The sequence below is a fragment of the Schistocerca serialis genome, chromosome 2 (genome assembly GCF_023864345.2).
Source record: "Schistocerca serialis cubense isolate TAMUIC-IGC-003099 chromosome 2, iqSchSeri2.2, whole genome shotgun sequence".
In the NCBI taxonomy this organism is placed as follows: Eukaryota; Metazoa; Arthropoda; class Insecta; order Orthoptera; family Acrididae; genus Schistocerca; species Schistocerca serialis.
The window spans coordinates 971824916-971848561 of NC_064639.1; the positions used below are offsets into that span (position 1 = coordinate 971824916).

Below are 23646 nucleotides of genomic sequence, written 5' to 3' on the forward strand. Positions count from 1 at the left end.
ACTATGCGACTTAACTTCTGAGGTCATCAGTCGCCTAGAACTTAGAACTAATTAAACCTAACTAACCTAAGGACATCACACACATTCATGCCCGAGGCAGGACTCGAACCTGCGACCGTAGTGGTCGTTCGGCTCCAGACTGCAGCGCCTAGAACCGCACGGCCACTCCGGCCGGCTGGCACACAATGGAAAGCATATGAATTTTATATGGCGTGAGTAGGCTGCTTCCCTACAAGGCGAGATCGCAATTTTATTTGATTATTTTGACCGGTTTCGGCTTAAAGCGGTCCTCAGATTTTCTTGTTTCGACTTTAACGTAAGCCGAATCCGGTCATAATAAACAAATGTTAATACGACCTCGACTGTTGTTTTAACAAAACTTCTCACGTTAGATGTATGTTGGTGGCAGTACAGTAATTCTCCAGTTTGTCACCAGTTTCAGTTGCCTGAAACCCTGCGCCCCACCACAGGGATTCCCCGTTTGGGTTTACGAAGCAGTTCCTGCAATCCGCGTGTTGAACGAACCTACAATCTGTCAGCACCCTCTGAATTGCTTGAATGTCTTCTTATAGTCTGACGTGGGGATTCCAAACACTCCAGCAGTTCTTAAGATAGAGTCGCACAAGTGTTCTATACTCGCACTCCCAATAAACTAAACTCGACCACTCTCATTGCCTACTAAGATCGTTAAGTGATTGTTCCATGTCATGTCACTTTGCAACGTTACGCATAGCTATTTAAATGATACAACAAGTTCACTCTTTCCAGTCACAGTTTATTTATCTTCAATACGCGTTTCAATGGTTTAAACCTCCTTCATTGATGTGATGCCAAGAAGCGGTAAGTGCTTCAGGCGACTTCGGCGCCACAGAAACGGAGGAGATGTGTTGCTGCAACACGATAATACTCGGCCCCAAACAAGTTGGGTTGGGTTGTTTGGGGGAAGAGACCAAACAGCGAGGTCATCGGTCTCATCGGATTAGGGAAGGACGGGGAAGGAAGTCGGCCGTGTCCTTTCAAAGGATCCATCCCGGCATGTGCCTGGAGCGATTTAGGGAAGCCATGGAAAACCTAAATCAGGATCGCCGTACGCGGGATTGAACCGTCGTCCTGCCGAATGCGAGTCCAGTGTGCTAACCACTGCGCCACCTCCCTCGGTCCTCCATCACCAGGTCGATTTACATTTGTTAGTATGACACATGCGTGTGTTGTGTTACAGGGTTTTGGAGGAACTTCTACATCTACATCTACATAGATACTCTGCAAATCACATTTAAGTGCCTGGCAGAGGGTTCATCGAACCACCTTCACAATGCTCTATTATTCCAACCTCGTATAGCGCGCGGAAAGAACGAACACCTATGTCTTTCCGTACGAGCTCTGATATCCCTTGTTTTATCGTGGTGATCGTTTCTCCCTATGTAGGTCGGTGTCAACAAAATATTTTCGCAATCGGAGGAGAAAGTTGGTGATTGGAATTTCGTGAGAAGATTCCTTCGCAACGAAAAACGCTTTTCTTTTCATGATGTCCAGCCCAAATCCTGTATCATTTCTGTGCCACTCTCTCCCATATTTCGTGAGAATACAAAACGTGCTGCCCTTCTTTGAACTTTTTCGATGTACTCCGTCAGTCCTATCTGATAAGGATCCCACACTGCGCAGCGGTATTCTAAAAGAGGACGGACAAACGTAGTGGAGGCAATCTCCTTAGTAGGTCTGTTACATTTTCTAAGTGTCCTGTCAATAAAACGCAGTCTTTGGTTAGTCTTCCCCACAACATTTTCTATGTGTTGCTTCCAATTTAAGCTGTTCGTAATTGTAATACCTCGGTATTTAGTTGAATTTACGGCTTTTAGATTAGACTGATTTATCGCGTAACCGAAGTTAAACGAATTCCTTTTAGCACTCGTGTGGATGACCTCACACTTTTCGTTTTTTAAGGTCTACATCTACATCTAACTTGTGACACTGTCTCCAGTGGGCGCACGTTCCTTTGACTATCGTAACACATCACATGTATAATGTAACATTTTGTAAACAAAGTTTACAGAAGTGCAACCCTTCCGCAGATCGCTGCAGATTTCAGTGCTGGGCCATCAACAAGTGTCATCGTGAGAACCATTCAACGAAACATCATCAATATTGGCTTTCGGAGCCGAAGGCCCACTCGTGTACCCTTGATGACTGCACGACACAAAGCTTTACACCTCGTCTGGGCTCGTCAACACCGACATTAGGCTGTTGATGACAGTGCTATAGGTATAGGTACTGCAAAATTGAGTCCCTTGCTTAATACAGACAGCATCGCGTCGACCAAATTCTTCTCCGCCATTAATAAGTTTTCTGAGTGGTGATGAAGAAGCTGTACGACGTCTTCCTTTGGATGCTACGGAAGAAATAAGAAGGGAAACTTTCCGTGCTCTGTTGTAGGCTCCTGCTCAACGCAGCAACTTAACCTCGGTAGAGAAAGGGCTGCATTATGAAATCTGAGAGAGGACCCTGACGTAATGGTTTTGAAAGCTGACAAAGTTAATGCAACTGTTTTGTTACCTCGAGGTGTGTATGAAGATAAGATGTATAGTCTGCTAAGTGACTCTACCTATAGGGGGATTGATTACGATCCTACAGGACGTGTGCAACGGAAAACTTCAGCACTATTAAATTCCTCCTCCTTAGCGCAAGAGACCGTCATGAGGTTAAGACCACATGGTTGTGTACGACCAAGACTATATGGCCTTCAAAAGGTTCATAAATAGGATCTTCCTCTACATCCAATAGTGAACCACGTTGGAGCTCCTATGTATGATTTAGCAAAACATCTCGCTTCCTTGCTGAGACCTTTTGTGGGAAAGTGCTCACATCACATACGAAACTCAGCTGATTTTATCAATAGACTGGGAACTCTTCGACTTAGCAGTGTAGACCTTCTAGTAAGTTTCGATGTGGTCTCACTTTTTACAAAAGTTCCTCTTGCAGATTCTTCGACACTGATTGGTAACATGTTTCCTGTTGATATCACTGCTTTGTTTAGGCACGCTCTTTCCTCAACTTATTTTATGTTTAATCAAGGATATTTTGAACAGACTGACGGTGTCGCCATGGGTAGCCCCCTGTCTCCAATGGCGGCCAACCTTTTTATGGAGGATTTTGAGAAGAGAGCGCTTGAATCAGCTGCCCTGATACCAACTGGTTTTTGGAGGTATGTGGATGATACTTTCATAGTGTGGCCTCATGGAGAAGACAAATTAATGAAGTTTGAACATCACCTCAACTCCATTCATAGGGACATCCGGTTCACCATAGAAATAGAGAAAGATGGTTGTTTGCCTTTCTTGGATGTCCTGGTTCGAAGGAAGAATGATAGTTCTCTAGGGCATTCAGTTTATGGGAAGCCCACCCATACTGATTTGTACCAGCAAGTATCGAGTTGCTATCACCTGTCGCAAACCATGAGTGTGCTTAAAACACTTGTTCATAGAGCTCATACTGTCTCCGATCTAGATAGCTTATCTCAAGAAGTCGCCCATCTAAAGACAGTATTCAGCGAAAATGGGTATTCTATCCGGCAGATTAACAGGGCACTAACAGTGAAAACTAAGGGGCAGGAAGTGGACAAAGAGGAGAACATGCCGGAACAATCTTCAGCTTTTCTGCCTTTCGTTGGCAACACTTCTTTTAAAATAGCAAGAATCCTCAGAAAATTTCAGGTAGAAGTGGTTTTCCGCCCACCATCGAAGATTGCGGACCTTGTGGGATCAGTAAAGGACAATCTGGCCGGAATTTATAAGGTACCATGCCCGTGTGGTATGGCTTACATGGGTCAAACCACACGCACCGTGAAAGAAACCTGCACTGAACATCAACGTCACACCCGCCTTTTGCAGCCAATCAAGTCCGCTATTGCTAAACACTGCACATTCAATGGAGTATGAGAAAAAGATGATTTTGTTCACAGCAACATCTTTTTGGGACTCCATTATTAAAGAATCCGTAGAAATACGCCTAGTGGAAAATCAATTGAACCCTAACAACTTCGCCGGCCGAAGTGGCCGTGCGGTCAAAGGCGCTGCAGCCTGGAACCGCAAGACCGCTACGGTCGCAGGTTCGAATCCTGCATCGGGCATGGATGTTTGTGATGTCCTTAGGTTAGTTAGGTTTAATTAGTTCTAAGTTCTAGGGGACTAATGACCTCAGCAGTTGAGTCCCATAGTGCTCAGAGCCATTTTGAACCTAACAACTTCTACCAGCTGGACAATGTGTGGAATCCCATTATCTCTACGATTTGCTCTAATCGAAGACGACAGAGTGCGCCGACGGCCGCGACAAACAGCTACGCAGAGGGCGAATGAGTTCCGCTATTTCACCAGCGAGGGCGCTGCCGGCGGGCAGTGTGGTCCATCTATCAAGTTTTCGACGCATGCGCAGAATAGTTACAGCGCGCTATACTGTATATTGCGGAACGATGGATGTTTTCGCCAGTCTGCGAATGGCTCAGCTGAAGATGACTGGCAGGTGCCCAGTTGAAATATCGTGCGACGTATTGAACGACGACCGGCTGCAAGTCCGAATTTGTTTGAACAGAAGAGTCCCGGTTTCATTTGGTAAGAGGTGATGGTAGTGTTCGAGTGTGGCGCAGACACCACGAAGTCATGAACACCACGAAGCGATGGACCCAAGTTGCCAACAAGGCACCGTGCAAGCTGGTGGTACAACCGTGCCGGCCGGTGTGGCCGAGTGGTTCTAGGCGCGTCAAAAAAAAAGCTCTGAGCACTATGGGACTTAACATCTGTGGTCATCAGTCCCCTAGAACTTAGAACTACTTAAACCTAACTAACCTAAGGACATCACACACATCCATGTCCGAGGCAGGATTCGAACCTGCGACCGTAGCGGTCACGCGGTTCCAGACTGAAGCGCCTAGAACCGCACGGCCACACCAGCCGCCCTAGGCGCGTCAGTCTGGAACCGCACGACCGCTACGTTCGCAGGTTCGAATCCTGCCTCGTGCATGGATGTGTGTGATGTCCTTAGGTTAGTTAGGTTTAAGTAGGTCTAAGTTCTAGGGGACTGATGACCTCAGATGTTAAGTCCCATATGCTCAGAGCCATTTGAACTATTTTTTGGTGCATCCGTAATGATGTGGGCCCTGTTTACAGGAAATTGACTGGGTCCTCTGGTCCAACTGAACCGATCATTCAGTGGAAATGGTTATATTCGGCTACTTGGAGGCCATTTGCAGTCATTCATGGACTTCACGTCCGCAAACACGGAAGGAATTTTTGTGGATGCCAATGGGCACTGTCACCAAGCTACAGTTGTTCGCGATTATTTTGAAGAACAGATAATGATTTGGCCTCCCATGTCGACATTATCGAGAGGTCAGTTCGTGCACGGAATCTTGCACCGGCAAGACAGTTATGGACGGCTGTAGAGGCAGTGTGGCTCTATATTTCTATTGGGGACTTGCAGCGACGGTGCGACACTATGTTGGGAAGTATTCCATTGCTTTAGCCATCTCCGGGTAGACTTTCTTCTGGCCCTGCGCAACATGCAGCCGTGGCGTGGAGGACAAGGGGGAGTTTAGGCAGTCTGCCATCGTGGTCTCTTGCTGTAGCCAAAAAGAACGTGTAAATAGGCACTAACGGTTAAAGCAACTGCTCGCGATGAGCAGGAAATCCGGATTCGAATCCCGGTCTGGGATAGATTTTCAGTTGCTACCGTATGTTTACTAGGTTGTAAACGGAGAATATATGAACAGTTTGCAGTGATAGCAAATGTGTGAATTTCTAAGGGACCACACTGCTGATATTATCGGCCCCTAGACTTACACACTACTTAAACAAACTTATGCTGAGAACAACACACGCACCCATGCCCGATGGAGGACTCGAACCTCCGGCAGGAGGGTCCACACAGTCTGTGAGATGGCGCCTCTAACCGCGCTCCACTCCGCGCAGCGCACTCATATCATTTCATGACACTGCATCTGGAATGATTTTATCTCCATCGATCCATTAAATTCATTTAATGGCATTTAATTCATGATGGGCATTATACTTTTAGTACAGAATTCATTCACTGGAAAACAATTTCTGTTAATGGGTGAAGGTGATCGACCAGAACACCCGCCCTATAACCTGACGATGCAGAATAACAAGTACTCGAAGATCACTGTCCTACATGGAGACACATAGTGTCACTGAAATTTAACTTCATCATGCTTCGTAGTAGGACGGAAGAGCGTCAACGAGATAGGCTTCTGCTGGCGTTTTCCAAAGATAAACATGTCGACCGCCCGGGAAAAATGTGAACGAGATTCGTCTGGCCAGATAACGTTTCTCATTGTTTTCGTATCGAAATTGTATGTTAGAGACAAATTTTGTCATTTCAGGTCATTGCAGGGCAAAACAGTGATCTCGAGAAAACTGTTCTATTGAGCTCGACAGGATGCTCTTCTTTTTTAAAAAAAAAGTATAAGTATGAACATCTCAGACAGATATTATCTGGAACGCTGTGTAGCCTCAAAAAAAAATGGTTCAAATGGCTCTGAGCACTATGGGACTCAACTGCTGAGGTCATTAGTCCCCTAGAACTTAGAACTAGTTAAACCTAACTAACCTAAGGACATCACAAACATCCATGCCCGAGGCAGGATTCGAACCTGCGACCGTAGCGGTCTCGCGGTTCCAGACTGCAGCGCCTTTAACCGCACGGCCACTTCGGCCGGCTGTGTAGCCTCATTGGCTGTTCAATAGTTTTTTTCTGGAGGATCTTCGGGACCATTTTCGAATGGAGAAAAGTGTAGTTTACCTGTCCTTGACCCACATAGGTAGCGGGAAAGTAGCTCGCCTCAAGGATGCAGCGAGAAGGTGAGACAGCTGGTGCGTGTGTTGTGGCGACGGCGGAACTGAGGCTCACGAGCCACAGCGCCTCGCCGTCTTCACGCGTCACCTCGGGTCTAATTGGCGGCATCTCGACCCGTCTCTGCCTGTGCTGGAGCCGTGAGACACGCAGCTTCCTCGCCGCTTCTGGTGCGCGGCAGCGCAGCATCCGCTCGCTTCGCTTGGGAGCCGCACCGTGTAATTCCCGCACTCTTGCGTATCCCCACTGCCATGTAAACTGAAACGACAACATCCAGTCTGTCAGATGTCGCCTAGAGGTAGGCGCACAGTGCTACGCAGGGAAGGGTGGTGCAGCGAATATGTTAGCAGTTTACAGGTTTGTTTACATACACACATCAAAAACAGTTTTGCATCACCTCGGTTCAGAGAGTTCCGGAACCTGTACAGAAAATTGCAACAGAGATCAACATAAGCATCATTTCCGCCCTTTTTAATGATTGCTCATGAAAACGACACACTGCATGTTGTACCACCATACAGCGAGACCTTCAGAGGTGGTGGTCCAGATTGCTGTACACACCGGTACCTCTAATACCCAGTAGCACGTCCTCTTGCATTGATGCATGCCTGTATTCGTCGTGGCATACCATCCACAAGTTCATCAAGGCACTGTTGGTCCAGATTGTCCCACTCCTCAACGGCGATTCGGCGAGGATCCCTCAGAGTGGTTGGTGGGTCACGTCGTCCATAAACAGCCCTTTTCAATCTATCCCAGGCATCTTCGATAGGTTTCTTGTATGGAGAACATGCTGGCCACTCTAGCCGAGCGATGTCGTTATTCTGAAGGAAGTCATTCACAAGATGTGCACGATGGGGACGCGAATTGTCATGCTTGAAAACGAATTCCTCGCCAATATGCTCCCGATATGGTTGCACTACTGGTCGGAGGACGGCATTCACGTATCGTACAGCTATTACGCCGCCTTCCATGACCACCAGCAACGTACGTCGGCCCCACATAATGCCAACACAAAACAGCAGCGAACCTCCACCTTGCTGCACTCCCTGGATAGTGTGTCTAAGGGGTTCAGCCTGATCAAATTGCCTCCAAACACGTCTCCGACGACTGTTTGGTTGAAGACATATGCGACACACATCGGTGAAGACTACGTGATGCCAATCCTGAGCGGTGCATCCAGCATGTTGTTGAGCCCATCTGTACCGCGCTGCATGGTGCCGTGGTTGCAAAGATGGAACTCGCCATGGACGTCGGGAGCGAAGTTGCGCATCATGCAGCTTATTGCGCACAGTATGAGTCGTAACGTGACGTCCTGTGGCTGCACGAAAAGCATTATTCAAGATGGTGGCGTTGCTGTCGTGGTTGCTCCGAGCCATAAAACGTAGGAAGCGGTCAACCACTGCAGTAGTAGCCCTTGGGCGCCTGAGCAAGACATGTCATCGACATTTCCTCTCCCTCTCTGTATCTCCTCTATGTCCGAAGAACATCACTTTGATTCACTCCGAGACGTCTGGACACTTTCCTTGTTAAGAGCCCTTCCTGGCACAAAGTAACAGCCGGCCGGTGTGGCCGAGCGGTTCTAAGCGCTTCAGTCTGGAACCGCGCGACTACTACGGGCGCAGGTTCGAATCCTGCCTCGGGCATGGATGTGTGTGATGTCCTTAGGTTATTTAGGTTGAAGTAGTTCTAAGTTAAAGAGGACTGATGACCTCAGATGTTAAGTCCCATAGTGCTCAGAGCCATTTGAACCATTTGAACAAAGTAACAATGCGGATGCGAAGGAACCGCGGTATTGACCATCTAGGCATGGTTGATTTATAGACAACACGAGCCGTGTACCTCCTTCCTGGTGGAATGACTGGATCTGATCGGCTGTCTGACCCCCTCCGTCTGATAGGCGCTGCTCATGCATAGTTGCTTACATCTTTGGGCGGGTTTAGTGACGTCTCTGAACAAAGGGACTGTGTTCAAATGGCTCTCAGCGCTATGGGACTTAACTTCTGAGGTCATCAGTCCCCTAGAACTTAGAACTACACAAACCTAACTAACCTAAGGACATCACACACATCCATGCCCGAGGCAGGATTCGAACCTGCGACCGCAGCGGTCGTGCGTTTCCAGACTGTAGCCCCTAGAACCGCTCGGCCACTCCGGCCGGCAAGGGACTGTGTCTGTGATACAGTATCCACAGTCAACGTCTGTCTTCAGGAGTTCTGGGAACCGGGATGATGCAAAACCTTTTTTTGATGTGTGTACAACAGCGCGACTTTAGAGCATGACAGCACAGCGTAGCTGAACACTGCACCTGCTTCTACCAGCGCCACGCAGTGTTCGCGACACAGTTCATTCGCGACATAATTCACTGCGCACGTTTCACGAAGTTCTCATTGAGACCATTACTTCACAAAAAAATACGTGGGGTAAAGAACCTTCTCTTTCATTTCGTTTCAACTAAGTATCATGTGGAGATAACCATTTCTATTCTCCTTCATCCTTCTGCATAACTCTTTCATTTTTCTCAGAAAGAGCTCGTTCCGTTTTATCTGACAATTTTACACAGAGGTTTTGCGTTTGTTTTATATTCTCGGAAAACATTTTAATTTCTTGACTTATAATTTTAAATCGTCTAAGTCGAGTAAGGTCTATTCAGCCTGCATTTCTTCTCTCTTCCGTCTTGCCTCCCCATTCTTTGTTTTCCTGTTTTGAAATAATGTGTAGGTCTTCTTTGTTAATACATCTTCCTTCAGTCTCTCTACAGGCTGTCCCAGGACGAATACTCAGTATTCAGGAATATGACAGCAATGATCATTGGAAGGAAAAAAAAAATCTGGTAAACATTGGTTCTACAATTCATGCCTTAAGAGCTACGAGCACTTCCTCACCTTCGATACTATGAACCAAACCTGTTCTGCTGTGCGTTCTTCTCTTTCCACATTTTGAGAGGCGATAGTATGGACCAAAACAAGAAAAAATTGTCAGGTAAACATAGGCTCTCACACGCATACATTAAGCGCTATGAACACTTGTTCACTAGAAAAGATGTGTTTCAGAGTAGCGAAGATGAAGTGCCATAGCTCTTACGGTACGCACTTCACAGCTTACGTTTACTGGACTTATTTGCTTAGAATGGCCGTTCCTGTCATATCCCTGAGTAATGACCATTCCTCATGGGACACCCTGCAGATGTCCACAGAATGTAACTCGCTTTCTCCAGACCCGATTTTCAATGCTTTCTACTCACTTCGTATGTTTATATTTACAGTCAGTTAGTTATTATTGTCTGTCTTCTTAATATTGCTAGGCTTCATTTTTAAAATCCTATTCTGCAGCTGCCTTTGCAGCTGTTCTTTCAGAAGTTCTAGTGTTTTCCTTACATTCTCTAAGGTTCAACTATTATCGTAAGATCATCCGCAAAGGCCAAACAATTTATTGATTCTTCCGATTTACCCAGCTTTATGTAGTTTTTGTTTTACTTCCTTCATTTCCAGACTCTTATAAGTCACAGAACTGAATAATAGAGGTGGAAAACAATCTCTATGTTTGATTGAAGATACAGTTTGAAATTTTAATTATCCTCAGAAAAAATCAGGCAGCCACCATGAAACTTGGTGACGTGTCGATCTTCTGTACACCCTTCAATGCGACATACGGGGCTACTATAGATGATTCATTCGTTTTCGAAGCTCTATATTTTCCAAAGTACTACGTGTAAAAATATGATTGATGCATGAGTACAACTGTAAACTAATCAAGTTTGCCTTCTGCACTGTTCAAACGTTCTTTCAGTGCCCCTCTAGTCGCTCGACAGAGGCCCAAGTGGTAGTTAATTTCGTTCCGTATCTTATGTAGCGACTAGGACTGTTGATATTTTTAAAAATGTCCAATATATCAATATTTAAAATAAATCGTTATCGGACCTAGATACATCAGGAAAAGTATCGATATATCGACAGAAAAAATGTTTTAGAGCCGTATATTAAAGTACTCAGTTATCATTAGACATTCTGTACATCAACAAGCTAGCAATCTGGTTATCTTCCTTAGAGCAAGAAGTGAAAGGGAAACGACGAGCGTTCACACTTGGCGATATCCACTTGGCTAAGAATGGAAACTGCATGTAAGTGGCACAATGAAAGCTGTCCGATGGGACCGTCGTTCAGTTCCGTCACTTATTGGATCTGTCCGGAATACTTCATGTCGACTTCTCTATTCTTTTTTTCATTTCTGCAAACGCCAGCGACCTAACAGTTGTAGTTTTAAGACTGGATGTGAAGTTAAACGATACAGGTTCTGTTGGTAGCGACGGACGCCAGTTACGTCAGCATTTCCCCCCACACGTTCCCGCCCACCGCAGATACCAATCTTATCATTTAGATTTTTGTTCATCAGTTTCAGCACCTGGTTTTGAAGAAAGCTGAATTGAGGAAATTGCACACTAGTTGCGTTAAAAATTGTTGTGCTATTTCTACACATTGGAAATTTTGTTGTTCCATTCGCACCACCACCCTCCAATGCAGTCGGAATTCTTCTTTGTGCCCTCTGTTCTTGCTCCACACAATCAAAGAGAAAGACTGAACTTGAGGAAAGCTCAAAAACTAGTGATACTCCTTCACACAGTCAAAGTAAAATTATGTCCTACTACAGTTTCAAATACTTACTGAAAATTTCAAAAAATAATATAAAATAAAATAGACGTCATTCCAGAAAAAAGAAAATTAACTATGAAATCTCCACACCGTAAATATGATGTACAAAAGATAAATGGTAATGAACAATTTATAAGAGAAACACAAAAACTTAAAACCACAAAACGGCAACAACTGCAAGTAAGACTTTTAAAAGCATCTGAAACTGTAGCACCGCAAACCACAACACGTAAACACCCTTGGTGGACAGATGAGTGTGACCAACTGATAAATCTCAGACAACAAGTTTGGCAGAATTGGTTGTGCAATTAAAGTCAAAAGACCCTGGAAGATCTCAAAGGTACCAGGAAAACAGTCACAAAAGCAATACGAACAGTCCGTAAACAACACGAAGACAAAAAGTTGCAAGACATAGAAAATGATTTCAAGAAAAAATAATTCCCAAAATTTCTACAGAATATTCAAACAAAAATTAACAAAGTGCTCTCTTCCATCACTCCAATTCAGAAATGAACATGGGGAAATTGCCCATACCAACACCGAAAACTGTGAAATTCTTGAAAAATACTTTTATAAATTACTGAATTGTGGAAAGCCTGCAGAAAAAAAAAATGGCTCTGAGCACTATGGGACTCAACTGCTGTGGTCATTAGTCCCCTAGAACTTAGAACTACTTAAACCTAACTAACCTAAGGACATCACACACATCCATGCCCGAGGCAGGATTCGAACCTGCGACCGTAGCAGTCGCACGGTTCCGGACTGCGCGCCTAGAACCGCGAGACCACCGCGGCCGGCTGCAGAAAAATTTGAGTTCCGTCATACACAACGAAACCCACACTCAAAGCCACCAAGTTTACAGGAGATTAAAGAAATAATTCAGTCACTGAAAAGTAACAAAGCATCCGGAGAAGACCAAATCATCGCAGAATTATGGAGAAATGCAGGAGAAAATCTTAATGCAAAACTCAAAGAAATTATAGATTAAATCTGGAAAACTGAAAAAATCCCCACAGATTGGAAGACAGCTATCATACGTCCTCTCTAAAAAAATGGAAGAAAACAGACCCCAACAACTATCGTGGAATCTCTTTATTGTCAATAACATACAAAATTCTGTCTAAAGCCCTACTAAACCGAGCAGAACCTCAGCTGGATTCAAAACTAGGCGAATATCAAGGTGGATTCAGGAGAGGTCGATCATGTGTAGAACAAATCCTTAACTTGAAAAACTCTATGAAATATTTGCATAGCACTTCAAACAAAAGTTATGTCATCACGTTTGTCGACTTTAAAAAAGCATATGACAGTATAGACCGAGAATACCTTTTTTAAGTGTTAGCAGAATTTGGACTAGATCAAAAGACAACAAACATCATGAAAGAAACACTCACGGAGACCAAATCCAAAGTAACATTTATGGGAGAATTGAGCACAGAATTTGAAATAGACACAGGATTACGACAAGGGGATGGACTGTCCCCAGTGCTCTTCAATTGTGCTCTTGAAAAAGTTGTTCGAGAATGGAGAAAAGCAGGTGCACCAGCACAGAGACTGGGACCAAAACGTAAGGGAATAGAATTAGAATGTTTAGCATTTGCTGACGACATGGCATTGATCGCCCAAGACATTACCGATGCACAGAAACAAGAGCAGGGAGTAAAAATAGAAGTAGAAATTTCATTTGAAAAAAAAATTATGACTGACATCAAAGATGCACTTTCTGATCTCAAAATTGGGAATAACTACATGTCTCGAGTAAAAGAATTTAAATATTTAGGTGAATGGATTGCAGAAAACTGTAGTGAAAAGAAATCTATCAGATCAAGAGTCCATAAAATGGAGACGGCGTTTCAGTTAACAAAAAATGTTTACATCAAAAAAAGAGTTTCTCGTGGAACTGCAAAATACAAGACTACACAGCAGTAATTAAACCCGAAGCTCTCTACGCATCTGAGACACTAAACCTTCAACACAGAACACTAAAAGGGGGATTAGAAGCGAAAGAACGTAAAATAATAAGGAAAATCCTAGGGCCAAGAGCTAACGATGATGTGCATTATCCGAACCCCAATGCAGAAATATATAAAAATATCTCCAAAATAACAGACACAATGCGGATGAGAAGAATCCAATTCATGGGGCATTTAGAAAGAACGGACTCAAACAGGTTAACGTACAAAATCCATACATTTTTAAGAACAAAACTACAAGACCTGACTGGTATAAACAGATGGAAAAAGACCTGAGAGAATTAGGGTCTCCAAATCTACATTACAGAAATGAAATCAGAAAAATCATAAATACACGGGGTTTTGAAGAAGAAGTCAGAAAAACTAACCGACATACGTGGTCTACGTAACGAAAGCTAGCCCATTCGTTGCTTATGAAGGAATACTGGGCGTAAAGGAAGGCCAACAAATGTTGATTACGCGTGGTCCTAAGTGATTCATTCGCGAAGAAGAAGAAGAAGAAAATAAAAATATCGGCACTCGACAGTGCAATTTCGATATCGATATATCGGGGAGGAAATACCGCCGATGTATTTATACCATTTGGAAAAAAAATATCGTAATGCCCATACATCGACATTGTATCAACAGCCCTAGGAGCCACATCCTTTCCGTGCTCATCACAGCAGCACTGAGGCGTTCTCTGATCCGTTCACAGTATTGTTGGCAGTACGGGAAAGTAAACACACTCCTCATTGTGCTCCCAAAGCAAAAGAGCTGCAATAAGTTAGATCAGGCGACGGGCGAGGATGAGGAGGGGTGAAGAGGGGAGAGGGAGCGGAGAGAGAAAAGGGAACAGAGCGATGTCGTCTTCACCAATACACCCAGTCCAGCGATATGGGCAAGTTCATCGTTTAGATAGCAACGAACATCTATGTTCCAATGTGAGGGAAGCCAAAAGTGGCAGGATGTGATAGGGTTTCCAGTGGAGAATGAGACGAGGTGTTGTAAGTAGTGCACCAAAAACATCCCCTTCCGTAGTTTACCACACCTCTTCTGCTTGACAGCCTGCCGTAACCTCGCACTGGATTTCAGTGGTATAACTTGACTTAACTGAAGAGCGAACTGCACTTGGGGGCGGGGGTGGAGGGCCATTTTCCTTCCCCGCAAGAACTGCCGCACGGGATGAGTAATAATCAGTTTCTCATCTGGCAGGGCACCGCGGTGTAAATATTTGGGTAGCTCTGTTCGTGTGGGTTTCTTACTTTATGTATTCCGTTCATCGTTAACAACCTGCAGCAGCTGCCTTTGACGTAGCTGGGTACACATAGTGAGGACTTGTAGGCTTGCTATTATGCTTTCAGACTTCTTGTCCCTTAGGAGCTTAGTCTGTCAGCTCCTCACAATGGCAATCCCAAGAGACACTCGTGCATCGGCTTGCCCGATAATGGTTAGACCTTTGCATTTGAGGGCGTTGGGGAAGCCACTTCCTTCCCCAAAGATAGTTTTAGGTTTGCCTCTTTGTTACATAATTCCACACGTAGTCAACCGTATGCCTGACAGACAGAAGCCCCCACTTGAAGCACCATGGATTTTGAGACATGCAACTAGAGTTTTAAACATCTACAATTGCTTCTTTTTGTGATATGTTACATTACAGCATCACCGGTCTATTGCGGTCTAACTGTGTTGGTCAGGCAGTAAATTTCCACAGGGCAGTGACTGCATCACTGCAATTCACTTTGGAGGTGTGGCGGTGGGACTTGTAGTCCCGTACCACCCTCTGACGGTGACAGTACTGCATGAGTCAGGCAGAAAAATTTAGCCTAACATGGGCAGGTCTGATTGGAAAGTATTGGACGTAGAATGGGGGCTAGTCCCGCCAAAGGATGCGTCCGTGGTGGGCGTGCCAGACCTATCGTTAGCCATGGTCGGAATCCGTTTGCTCTAGGATGGTTAGGGGAACCGGATGTCGATGCCAGCGGCGTGGAAGTGTGGTCCCAACGTAGCGTAACCCATGGACAGTGTCCCGCAAGGCATCCACTTTCTCATAGAGCCGCCGCGCGTTGTTGCGTATGGTCGTCTTTAGGGGGACGATATCCGCTTCCTCGTGGAGAGTGACAATTCTCGTGAGTGGCGGGGCGTGCAGGCTCCACCTGAGCACCTTGTTCTGCAGGCGCTGCAACGTCCGCATCCTGGTGACACTAATCGTGGCCCATGCAGCAGATCCATACGTGAGGGCAGGCAGGATAACTGTTCGGTAAATGCGGAGCTTGGTATGCAGGTTAAGTTCCCTACTGCGAAAGAGCGGGTACAAAGCCCTGGTTAGCTTTTGCCCCTTGTTGGTGACATACTCCGCATGACAGTGGAAGAGCAACTTGTGGTCCATCTGGACCCCGAGATAGGTGGTTGTCGGGGACCAGGGCACCTGCACACCTGCAATCGAGATATTGCGGCGGAGGACTGGGCGCCGTTTCGTGAAGTAAACTGCCGTAGTTTTAGCGGCATTGAGAGCTATTTTGTTTGTCCGGCACCAGGTGATGGTGGCGTCCACCTGTCGCTGGAGGCGGGCGACGACGGCGTCAGTAATGCGGCCAGTGGTGTATAGCGCTGTGTCGTCAGCGTATTGTGCAAGGTGGCACTCGGGGATGACCGGCATATCATTGACATAGATATTAAATAGCATGGGAGATAGCACCGATCCTTGCGGAGTGCCTGCCGACAACTGGCGAATGCCAGAACGCATTCCCCGTTGAGCCACTAGGAAAGTCCTACCACGGAGGAAGTCATCCACGATCTTGACATAAATATCCGGTATAGGGGTCTGTGTCAGCATCTTGTGTACGAGGTTGTCTTGCCAGATCATATCGTAGGCGTTTTGCAAGTCCAGAAAAACGGCAGCTGTCGACTTGGCAGTGTTGAAGCCTTTGCTGATGTGTTCAGTGATCCGTAGGACCTGAAGTTCAGCAGAGAGGTGCGAAGTGAATCCAAACTGTTCAGGACGGATCGTCCCAGCTGCTGCAAGAGGTTGGGAAAGTCGGTGAAGGATCACAGATTCAAGGACCTTCGCCATAGTGTTTAGGAGGCTGATGGGCCTGTTGTTGGTGGGGACAGTAGGGTCTTTGAACCTCTTGGGGATCGCAATCAGCTTGGCTTGTTTCCACTGAGGGGGGAAAAGGCCATATGTGAGACAACAGTTTAAAATCTAGGTGAACAAGATGAGTGTACTTACACGGCTCACGAATAGTATGTAGCTGCGAGAAATTTCTGACCTAGTATTGACGGAGGAAGCCAATTCGTGAAGCAACCGTTTCACATGAAGGATTTGGCATCCGAAACACTCGGAATTTCGAAATGCCCTTTTAGGTACCAGGGGAATCACAGTGGTGCTCGACACTCGGCACTCGTCCATCGGGATTATGCTGCTGAAGAAGCCATCTGAAGTGGCCTGACACAGATGTAACATTTTCTCTGCTGCCTCAGTGCGGTGGGTCTTTTGAATTGGTGCGAGCAGTCGCCGAGCCCAGTGGGTGTGACCAGTCTCTTGTTCAAAATGCTGTACAAATTGTTGAAAACTTATGCATGGTTGATTTTCCCTTTTTTGCCACCGCCTGGGTTGTAACACAACAGTCTTCCAGCAGCCAGGGCCTCCCATTCTGTTGCGATTTCGGTTTCTTCACGGTGAGATGGTCTGCCACATCTTTCTTCGTCAGTAACAAAGTATTAGTTGAATTTTGCTATTTGGCCAGTAAAATAACTGGTGATGCCCGAAGTATAGAAGATATATAATCCACACTTGCAACAGCAAAGTGCGTTTTTGAAACAGAGGAATTTCTTAGTATATAGTACCAAGTGTTTGGAAGTCTTCTGCGAAGGTATTTGTATGGAGTGCAGCCTTGTGTGGAAATGAAACGTGGATGATAAGCGGTTTAGAAAATAAGACAAAGTAGCTTTTTAAATAAGGTGCGACAAGAGACACTGGATGCATCGCGTAACTAATGAAGAGGTACTGAACGGAATTGGGGACACGTGGTAGGACACGTGTTGAGGCGTTAAGAAATTGGTTGACAAAATGAAAGGAGTGTGTGTGTGTGTGTGTGTGTGTGTGTGTGTGTGTGTGTGTGTGTGTGTGAGGGGGGGGGGGGGGGAATTGTAGGAAGAGACCAAGAAATGAGTGCAGAAAGCAGGTTCACATGCGTGAAGGTTGCAGCTGTTACTTGTAGATGAAGAGGCTGGCAGAGAGTACACTAGCGAGCAAAACTGAAGATAGTGGTGGGAACAAACGAATTATAACCATCGATTCAGTCGGTTCTTCGTAACCAATGCGCTCATTCGCTTGTAGTGTTTACCTGTCGACTGAATTATTCATTCATCCTTTTGAGACAAACCAGTCTGTGGGAGCAACAGAATGAAAACAGCCGACACAGTACGATGCCTTCAGTTCTGACCGGAAATGTTCGATCGTTCCGCCATTACCAAAATTTATAATGTAGCACCAGTTATTAACCTTTTAACCAACCAAAAATTCGTATTTAATGCCATAAGTACTAAAAATTTCTGTTTAAATATATACTTTTTATTCGCATCTCCGAGAAATAAGATACGTTATTTATCTCTAAAAACGATGGTCAACTCTAGTCTTGGTTCATGTGTAGCCGAAGAGGCTGAAAAAGTGCATAAATGAAATCACTCAAGCCCAGAACCAGAGTGAAAACATTCACATAATGGCCGTAACTGCCAGAGAATTGTGTCCATCGGTTGTCTCGCATTAAGCGAAACCACTCAGACGCGGAGCGGCAAACATTTATACAGGATTCCGTGATGCTGCTACAGACATTCAGCGACGATGGAAAACGGTAGATGTATCAATTTCAGGTAAGGGTCCCTGGTCCCGAAAGACCAGGTCAATAGTTAAAAGCGAAAATCATTTTGATACCCCTGGCGGTGGAATACATGTGACGGTACTGTAGTTAGTAAGATCGTCGGGTAGGCAGCTTTCAGAGATAGTAGTAATGACCTAAAGGAGGAAAATAAGTTTAGCAAACACGCGCTCTACAACGTGTACCCTATATAAGACAACACGTGCCTGGCGCAGTTGTTAGATCGGTTACTGTTGCTACAATGACAGATTATCAAGATTGAAGTGAGTTTGGTGTTACAGTCGGCGCACGAGCGATGGGATACAGCATCTCCGAGGTAGCTATGATGCGGGGTCATCCCGTACTACCATTTCACGAGTGTACCGTGAATATCAGGAATTCGGTAAAACATCAAATCTCCGACATCGCTCCGGACGGAAAAAGATCCTGCAAGAACGGGACCAACTCAAGAGAATCGTTCAACGTGACAGAAGTGCAACCCTTCCACAAATTACTGCAGATTTCAATGCTGAGCCATCAAAAAGTGTCAGCGTGCGAACCATTCAATGAAACATCATTGATATGAGCATTCGGAGCTGAAGGACCACTCGTGTACTCTTGGTGGCTGCACGACACAAAGCTTTACGCCTCGCCTGGGCCCGTCAACACCGTCATTGGTCTGTTGATGACTGGAAACAAGTTGCCTGGTCGGACGAGTCCTGTTTCAAATTCTATTGAGCGGATGGATGTGTACGAGTATGGATACACCCTCATGAATCCATGGACCCTGCATGACTGTAGGGGACTGTTCAAGCTGGTGGAGGCTCTGTAATGGTGTGGAGCGTGTGCAGTTGGAGTGACATGGGACCCCTGATACGTCTAGATAGGACTCTGACAGGTGACACGTAAGTAAGCATCCTGTCTGATCACCTGCATCCATTCATGTCCATTGTGGATTGCAACGGACTTGGGTAATTCCAGCAGGACAGTGCGACACCCCACACGTCCAGAATTGCTACAGAGTGGCTCTAGGAACGCTCTTCTGAGTTTAAACACTCGCGCTGGCCACCAGACTCTCCAGACATGAACATTACTGTGCATATCTGGGATGCCTTGCAGCGTGATATTCATAAGAGCTCTCCACCGTCTCGTACTCTTACGGATTTATGAACTGCCCTGTAGGATCTATGGTGTCACTTCCCTCCAGCTCTACTTCAGACATTAGTCGAGTCCATGCCACGTCGTGTTGCGGCACTTCCGCGTGGTCGCGGGGCCTTACACGATATTAGGCGGGTGTACCAGCTTCTTGGCTCTTCAGTGCAATGTGGACCAAAACAAGAAAAAAGGTCCGGTAAAAATGGGCTCTTGGAGCATACCTGAAGAGCTACGGGCACCTTTTGGGTAGAGGAGATTATCGAACGTAAGTGTTCATAGTTCATAAGGTATGCATTGGAGAGCCGACATTTAGTAGGCACTTCTTTCTTCTTTTGGTCTATGCTAGCACCTCTGAAAAATGCCTGTTCTACAGTCTTTATAGCGACAGTACTGGTACATGAACTCCACTTTGAGAAGTATCAGAACGATTTTCGCTTATAAGTCACGACTCGATCGTTCTCGGACCAGGATCCTTTGCCTCAAACTGATACATTTAGCCTTTTCCATCATCCCTGAAAGTTTGTAATCATGACGGAATCGCCCCCTATAGCTGACACGGCCGTGGTTTCATTTGCCTGTTTCATTCGACTGAAAAAACCGAGTGTACGGAAAAACAATCGACTGGCCAATCGATTGTTAAAACCAGTCCAATCATCACAGGGACATCAGCAAATTGAAACACACATTCCAGTGAGGTGACCTGTAAGGACGCGAATTCGACGGTCACACGTATGTGGAACCGCTGCTCCAGATGTGAGGGCGTGTCGCGTCCGCATTCCCGCCTCCAGCCGAGGACCAGACGGGCAGGCAGCTGGCGCCGGCTTTGATGACCACTTGTCCTACTAACCACTCCGCCCCGCCAGGTCAGCGAGAGGTCAAGGTGGGCCGCTTACCTGTGGTACAGAAGCTAAAAATAGGAAGACAGCCTGGAGTTTGTCACGACGACGGCAACGATGGGACAGGATGAAACGCGCGTTTCTTACGAGGGAACTCCAGGAAGAAAGTTACACACTGCTATGGTAAGCCAAGTAATTTTTATTGAATGTTACAACCTCGAAGTGTCACAGATACATGACACTATTTGTCGTCTTAGTCACTAGTCTCTGTGTACAACGGTCGGGAAGTTTTATCAATCGTCCAGTTTCTCGGCGACAGACATCCGGTCCTTGGTCAAAGAGCCATTCCAGAACCGCTGTAATGACCGTCCTCAATGTTGGAAAGTCTCTGTGCCCCAGATGTTCTTTGAGTTTATCGAAAAGATGGTAATTGCACGATCAAAAATGTTCAAATGTGTGTGAAATCTTATGGGACTTAGCTGCTAAGGTCATCAGTCCCTAAGCTTACACACTACTTAACCTAAATTATCCTAAGGACAAACACACACATCCATGCCCGAGGGAGGACTCGAACCTCCGCCGCGATCAGCAGCACAGTCCATGACTGCAGCGCCTGAGACCGCTCGGCTAATCCCGCGTGGCAAATCGCGCGATCCAAGATCTCGACTTCCCGATCAGCATTACCCACGTCTCTGCTGTCTTGGTCAACTTGTTGGCACCATTTTACTACGGCTGGACACGAATTTGCATTTGGTCCATACATCACCAGAATTTCAGTATGAATCTGCGTCCAGTTTAGACGTTTAAGCCACAATAATCGGACTGTCCCGCGTACTTCATTGTTTTAGCACGTTATCAGTTGCTTTGCCATTTTATTCGCACTGTCATTCATTTCTGTGTCCGGTCAGCATTTCCAGAAGCAGTAACTCCGATGGCCTTGTTTTTTCCCTCGATCAGGTCCTGTGTTGTGCAGGCTTGTTCAAGTTGCGGACAAATTAGCAGGTGGGCCGGGTCTTGTCTTGTTCCGCACTCGCAGGATGTGTCTCCATCAGTTGGAAGAATGCCCCATTTTCGCATGTTGGTCTTGCAAAGAGGAACGCCCACCCTCAGGCGATTGAGCTATCTCCAAATAGGGTAGGGCAAGTCACTTCCTGGAGCTAGCTCTTCCTTTACAGGGATCATCTCCCACCTGGTGATGCGGTTAGACTATGGTGTTCCCTCTAGTGGTTGAGTCCTGGCGATGAAGCCCTTTCTCGACTTCAGTCGACGGACTACAGCCTGATGATCATGCAGTGGATGTCGGGGATCATAAGTTTACTTAGCCGTCCCTACATCAGCAGCAACAGCCCTTCTACGAGGGTTATTCCAAAAGTAAGGTCCGATTCGCCGTAACTATTGAAATTTGGCGCCAATGACAAAACACGCATGCGCGCCGACTCCCGGCAAGCCTTGCGCGTCAAACGCCGCCATTCGCTTTGTTACTGTTGCTGAGTGTAGTTCACAGTGTCACTTTACAATGTTTAAGACAATTGATCAGCCCGCCGATTGTGAAGTAAGGGCAGTGATACGGTTTTTGTCTGCAAGAAACAATTCAGCGGCGGAAATCCATCGGCAGATTACTGAAGTGTACGGTCCTAACATAATGAGCGACAGTAAAGTGCGCAAGTGGGTGCGAGCTTTTAATGAAGGACGGGATAATGTGCACGATGAACCACGGTGTGGCCGACCATCAGTGATTTCAGACGATTTGGTCAATGCGGTTGACAAAAAAATTCGTGAAGATCGCCGATTCACTATTACAGACGTAGACATGCATTTTCCGAATGTGAGTAGAACAACTTTGTACAGAATTGTGTCTGAACATTTGAAGTTTCACAAATTGTGTGCCCGTTGGGTTCCCAGGCTGCTTACTGAGCCCCAACGAATGAAAAGAATGGCTTTTGCTCTTGATTTTTTGGAGCGATATCATAAGGAAGGTGACAGTCTTTTAGACAATCTTGTCACAGGGGATGAGACATGGGTTTCTCACATCACTCCAGAGTCTAAACGTCGGTCAATGCAATGGCGTCACACGTCATCGCCAGTCAAGGTCAAGGCAAAGCAGACAATCTCAACACGTAAGGTTATGGCGACTGTGTTCTGGGATAGACGTGGAGTATTGTTAGTCGACTTTATGGAGAGAGGAACAACGATTAATAAAGCCGCCTACTGCGCTACCCTGACTAAACTTCGACGTGCAATCCAGAATAAGCGACGTGGTCTTTTGTCGTCTGGAATCTTGTTGTTGCATGACAATGCCAGACCCCACACTGCAAATGAAACGCAAGCTCTGATCAAGAAATTTGGATGGGAACAGATGGACCATCCTCCTTACAGTCCGGACCTGGCGCCAAGTGATTTCCACCTGTTCCATTACTTAAAGGAGTTTCTCGGCGGCAAGCGCTTCGACACAGATGATGAAGTGAAAGAAGCAGTTAAGGACTGGTTATCGTCACAGGCGGCCGATTTCTATAACATGGGCATTCAAAAGCTTGTTGAACGATGTGACAAATGTTTAAATAAGTATGGAAGTTATGTAGAAAAATAGATAAAGATGTAAGGAATGTAAATAAAACAATTGTTTTGAAAAAACATTTTAGTTTTGATTTTTTTTTTATAACCGGACCTTACTTTTGGAATAACCCTCGTAATAGCGGGGGAGCTGTTCCAACAATCGGGAAGATTTTATCGACTGGAGTTGGCGTCATACAATCCGACAAAATTCGGACGTTCTCGTTGACTGCAATATCAACCTGTTTGGTGTGAGCGGATGCACTCCACACAGGTGAAGCATACTCTGCAGCGGACACACATAAAGCAAGAGCCGAAATTCTCAGGACGGGAGGACTTGCTCCCCAGGCGGTGGATGTGAGCCTCCTCAAGATGTTATTCCGTGAACTAAATTTCATCCTGGTGTTATGGCAATGTTTCTTGAAGCACAGAGGTCGGTCAACTGTGATGCACATGTTATCCATACCGCAGCAGAACTGGGTCTGCAGGTACCTCGTAACATGTAATCTCTTCTGACAATGCGCCACACTCGTTGCGGAATGGTTATTTCATTTACTGGCATAAACGGCAGGAAAGGTATACCATAATTTGAACAAAAGCATTTCTGTTTTAAGCCCGTCACAGTACGTAAAAAATTTCTCACAATAATAACTGTTTACAGTAATTTTCGTCGAGAAACAAGACCACATCGACAGCTAGTAACACACTAACAGATATATAAATTATATTGTATTTATAAGAAAAATCGGTTTGAAGTGACAAAGAGACTAGTACCCTCTACATCTGT

The 23646-nt window shown here is 45.7% G+C and overlaps 1 protein-coding gene across 1 annotated transcript in view; it reads left to right on the plus strand.

Annotated features, from left to right (window-relative positions):
* LOC126456560 (carboxypeptidase B-like) overlaps positions 1–23646 on the plus strand; it is a 247576-nt gene that overhangs the window by 21741 nt on the left and 202189 nt on the right. The gene's annotated exons all lie outside the window — the stretch shown is intronic.